The sequence below is a fragment of the Piliocolobus tephrosceles genome, chromosome 4 (genome assembly GCF_002776525.5).
Source record: "Piliocolobus tephrosceles isolate RC106 chromosome 4, ASM277652v3, whole genome shotgun sequence".
Lineage (NCBI taxonomy): Eukaryota > Metazoa > Chordata > Mammalia > Primates > Cercopithecidae > Piliocolobus > Piliocolobus tephrosceles.
Genome location: NC_045437.1, coordinates 177,320,410 through 177,325,858, shown reverse-complemented (window position 1 = coordinate 177,325,858; position 5,449 = coordinate 177,320,410). Strand labels below are relative to the sequence as shown.

The following is a 5,449-nucleotide window of genomic DNA, read 5'->3' as shown; positions in this document are numbered from 1 at the left end:
TTTTTTTTTTTTTGAGATGGAGTTTTGCTGTTGTTGCTCAAGCTGGAGTGCAGTGGTGTGATCGCAGTTCACTGCAACCTCCGCCTCCTGGGTTCAAGTGATTCTCCTACCTCAGCCTCCCCAGAAGCTGGGATTACAGGCACCTGCCACCATACCCAGTTAATTTTTTGTATTTTTAGCAGAGATGGGGTTTCACCATGTTGGCCAGGCTGGTCTCGAACTCCTGACCTCAGGTGATCCATTTACCTCGGCCTCCCAAAGTGCTGGGATTACAGGCATGAGCCACTGTGCCTGGCCTTTTTTTTTTCCCTTTTCTTTCTTTCTTTCTTTTTTGTTTTTAGAGATGGGGTCTCCCTATGTTGCCCAAGCTGGCCTTGAACCCTAGCCTCAAGCAATCCTCCTGCCTCAGGCTCCCAAAGCACTAGGATTACAGGCATGGGCCACTGTACCTCACCTGGTGTCTTCATAAGAAGAAAGGACATGTGAAGACAGAGACACACAGAAGGGAGAATGTCATGTGACGAAGTAGGCAGAGATTGGGTCCAGGCACACCTGGGAATACCAGAAGGTAGAAGTGGCAAGGAGAGATCCTTCTCTAGAGCAGGGGTCCCCAGTCCCTGGCCCTTGGACCAGTACTGGTCTGTGGCCTGTTAGGAACCGGGCTGCAGTGGGTGAGTGAGCATTACAGCCTGAGTTCTGCCTCCTGTCAGATCAGTGGTGGCATTAGATTCTCATAGGACCACACACTCTATTGTGAATTGCACATGTGAATTGCATATGCGAGGGATCTAGGTTGCGTGCTCCTTAGGAAAATCTAACTAATGCTCGGATGTGAGGTGGAACAGTTTCATCCTGAAATCATCACCCTACCTATCCGTGGAAAAATCGTCTTCCAAGAAACCGGTCCCTGGTGCCAAAAAGATTAGGGACTGCTACTCTAGAGATTTCAGAGGAAGTGTGGCCCTACCAACACCTTAATTTTGGACTTCTAGCCTCTGGAACTATGAGAGAATAAACATCTGTTGTTTTTAGCCACAAAATTTGTGATACTTTGTTATGGCAGTTCTTAGAAACTAACATAGACCCCTCAGCATGCTTACGTGCCCCAGCCACACCAGCCATTGCTCTGTTCCTCCACCGGCCCGGTTCCTTCCCACTCCAGGGCCCTTGTGTGTGCTGCCCCCTTCAGAATGTTGCATACCCACCCACCCCCCATCACTCCTATCCTCCTCCCAAACTCAGCGTAAATGGCCGCCTTCAGGGAAACCTGACCCTGGGTATTCCAACTGCTGCACACAGCAGCAGGCTGAGTGCATTCCTCGTAGCCCTACCACATCTGTAGTTAACTACTTACTCATATAGTTGTGTTCTGCCCATTCCCCTGTCCAACTGTAGATGCCATGACAATAAGTACTGACCTGGCACGTGCACCAGCAGTCCTATCCCATGCAGAGCACAGTACACACAGGGATAGACTGCATGGATAAAGGGTGTGCAGAAACCCTGGCCTGGCATTGGAAGGCCCAGGCGGCAGTGGGCCTCTGCTCCCTTCGCAGCCTGCACTCCCTCCCCCACCCTATAGGACCTTTCTCTCCAGTCAGGCCGGGCTAGGCTGGCCTCCTGGCTTCCCTGGCCCCCATCATTCCCACTCTTTTTGGCCAAGCCACAGCTTACTTTATCTGCATGACCTGTCCTCAATGCCTTCTGAGCCTGCAAGGCCTGCATCAGAGCAGATTCAGATTCAGGGAAATGAGCCCAGAGTAGTAGGTAGGGGAGGGAGAGGGGACAGAAGGGAGTGGAAAGAGGTGGTTTTTTTTTTTTTGGTAGATACAGGGTCTCCCTATGTTGCCCATGCTGGTCTCAGACTCCTGAGCTCAAGTGATCCTCCCACCTCAGCCTCCCAAAGTGCTGGGATTACAGGCGTGAGCCTTAACGCCCAGCCGGAAGGAGGTCTTAAGACTGAGACAATGTTGGAATTCTCTCTCTCTCTCTTTCTCTCTGTCTCTCTCTCTCTTTTGAGACTAGGTTTTGCTCTGTTGCCCAGGCTGGAGTGCAGTGGTGTGATCATAGCTCACTTCAGCCTTTAACTCCTTGGGCTCAAGCGATCCTACTGCCTTGAGCTCCCAAAGCACTGGGATTACAGGTGTGAGCCACCATGCCTAGCTGGATTTTCTTTCTTTATGGCATATTTTAAACATTAAACAGACCAGGCGCGGTGGCTCATGCCTGTAATCCCAGCACTTTAGGAGGCCAAGGCAGGAGGATCACGAGGTCAGGAGATCAAGACCATCCTGGCCAACATGGTGAAACCCCGTCTCTACTGAAAATACAAAAATTAGCTGGGCGTGGTGGCACGTGCCTGTAATCCCAGCTACTCTGGAGGCTGAGGCAGGAGAATTGCTTGAACCAGGGAGTCGGAGGTTGCAGTGAGCCGAGTTCACGCCACTGCATTCCAGCCTGGCGACAGAGAGAGACTCTGTCTCAAAAATAAACAAACAAACAAACAAACATTAAACAAACGATACATGTTCAATGTAGGGAAAAGAAATCTTAGAAAACATAATGAGCAAAAAAGGGCAATAGAATAAAAATCATCTGTATTCCAACTGCACAGAGTAACCTTTGTTAGCACTTTATCGTATATTCTCCTGGGTCTTTTTTTCTTTTTTGTCTGAGGCGGAGTCTCGCTCTGTCACCCCGGCTGGAGTGCAGTGGCGCAATCTTGACTCACTGCAACCTCCGCCTCTCAGGTTCAAGCGATTCTCCTGCCTCAGCCTCCCAAAGATGGCCTCAATCTCCTGACCTCGTGATCTGCCCGCCTCGGCCTCCCAAAGTGCTGGGATTACAGGCGTGAGCCACTGTTCCTGGCCTTCTCCTAGGTCTTTATGTGAGCCTATTGTAGGTTAGAGAAAGTGTAGGGAATTCCCTGCATCTTAGGACATGATTTGGAAAAACCAGAGTTTCCAGGAAGCCTCATTGCTCCTCTGAGGCCAGGGCATCTATGAATGTGTGTCTTCCCGTGTCTAGTCATGATGTGGGGAAGGGTCCAGGGCAAGGACCGTCTGACCTGGACAGGAATGAACTATTGTTGCTCTGCAGGTGCCATCCTAGCCTCACTCTCCAGGCCTGCCCCGTTTTTGAAGCAGCTTACTGCAGCCAGAGGCAATTCCCACCCCAAGGGAACTAAAAGCTTGCATCAAGGCCAAGGAAAAATTCCCCCTCTGCCCTGTGAAGGCTTGCTGAAAATCACTGACAAGAGGCAGATTAACGGGAAGAAAAATATACAAATTTATTTGATCAGAGTTTTATGTGTCACAGAGGCCCTCAGAATGAAGACCTAAAGACAGAGGGCAAATTGTCTATTTTTACGTTTAGGTTCACAAAGTATGGACACCCTTGTTGAAATATAATTGGACAGAAAGGGTATGTGTTAATGCTAATAGAATGAGTGGGGAAACCCAGCCACGCCCGTCTGTCTAGATTCTTCTTGGCCTCTCTGAGCATGTGTTCCTTCTTTCTGAATGTGGGGCAGGGGCCCTCTCTGGAATGGGGATTTTATAATCTATGCTCAAACAATGTAGGTTAGACTTTCCCTTCCCTTCCCTTCCCTTCCCTTCCCTTCCCTTCCCTTCCCTTCCTTCCTTTCTCTCGCTCTCTTTTTCTTTCTTTCTTCTCCTTTTTTTTTTGAGATGGAGTTTTGCTCTTTTTGCCTAGGCTGGAGTGCAACGGCACGATCTCGGCTCACTGCAACCTCTGCCTCCCGGGTTCAAGTGATTCTCTTGCCTCAGCCTCCCAAGTAGCTGGGATTACAGGCAATGCGCCATCACGCCCAGCTAATTTTTTGTATTTTTAGTAGAGATGGGGTTTCTCCATGTTGGTCAGGCTGGTCTCGAACTGCCGACCTCAGGTGATCGGCCTGCCTTGGCCTCCCAAATTGCTGGGATTATAAGAGTGAGCCACTGCACCTGGAGTTTTTGTTTTTTTTGAGATGGAGTTTCGCTCTTGTTGCCCGGGCTGGAGTGCAGTGGCACAATCTCGGCTCACCACAAGCTCCGCCTCCCAGGTTCAAGCGATTCTCTTGCCTCAGCCTCCAGAGTAACTAGAATTGTAGGTGCCCACCACCATGCTCAGCGAATTTTTTGTATTTTTAGTAGAGACGGGGTTTCACTATGTTGGCCAGGCTGGTCTCAAACTCCTGACCTCAAGTGATCCATTTGCTTTGGCCTCTCAAAGTGCTGGGATTACAAGAGTGAGCCATTGCCCCTGGCCTTTTTTTTTTTTTTTTGAGATAGGGTCTCACTCTGTCACTCGGGCTGGAGTGCAGTGGCGCCATCACAGCTCACTGCAACCTCTACTACCTCCAGGGGTCAAGTGATGCTCCCACCTCAGCCTCCCAAGTAGCTGGGACTATAAGCGTGTGCCACCACTCCTGGCTAATTTTTTTTTTTTTTTTAGAGATGGGCTCTCCCTATGTTGCTTAGGCTGGCCTCGAACTTCTGGGCTCAAGTGATCCTCCTGCCTTGGCCTCCACTCACCTGGAGTGGATGTGGCGCCTCGGCCAGGCTGCAGACCCCATTTAACAGCTGTCCCAGCTGCAGGGAGGCTAGGTGGAGCACCAGGCACTGAAGAATGTATTCTGGTGGCTCTTCTAGCCACCAGTGCTGGGATTACTGGCATGAAATCAAGGCCAGAGCAAGTTGGGTTTTGGAGCAACCCACCAGGCTTCAAGTCCCCACTCTCAATTACTTAAGCCAGTTATTTCACCTCCCTGAGCCTCGGATTATCCATCTATAAAATGGGGCTAGAATTATACCTACCTGACAGGGTGGCTGGTGAAATGATATACAAGTGAAGTGATATATGCAACACTTGGCATAATGTCTGGAACAAGGTAAACACATTATTATTATTATTACTATTATTATTATTATTTATTATTATTATTAGGTTGATGCATGGGATTTTATAACCTACACTCAAACAATGTTGGTTAAATCATTTTTCTTTTCTTTTCTTTTGAGACAGTTTCGCTCTTGTTGTCCAAGCTGAAGTGCAGTGGCCTAATCTCCGCTCACTGCAACTTCTGCCTCTCAGGTTCCAGCGATTCTCCTGCCTCAGCCTCCCAAGTAGCTGAGATTACAAGCGCCCACCACCACGCCCAGCTAATTTTTGCTTTTAGTAGAGATGGGGTTTCACCATGTTGGTCAGGCTGGTCTTGAACTCCTGACCTCAAGTGATCCACACATCTCAGCCTCCCAAAGAGCTGGGATTACAGGCGTGAGTCACTGTGCCAGGCCCGCAATTACTTTTGCACTTACCTAATATCATCCCCACAACCAGAACCAGCAGGCTGTCTTGGAGAAGTCACAGGCGTGGCCGTTTCCTGCAAAGAGCCAAACCCCCATTCCTCTGTGCCCCTCCTCTCCCACCAAGCGCTTTATAAAAAAAG

The 5,449-nt window shown here is 49.5% G+C and overlaps 1 pseudogene; it reads right to left on the bottom strand.

The window, feature by feature from the left end:
• Nucleotides 1-1,316, bottom strand: part of LOC111530608 — a 7,055-nt pseudogene extending 5,739 nt beyond the window's left edge.
• Nucleotides 1,317-5,449: the final 4,133 nt, after the last annotated feature.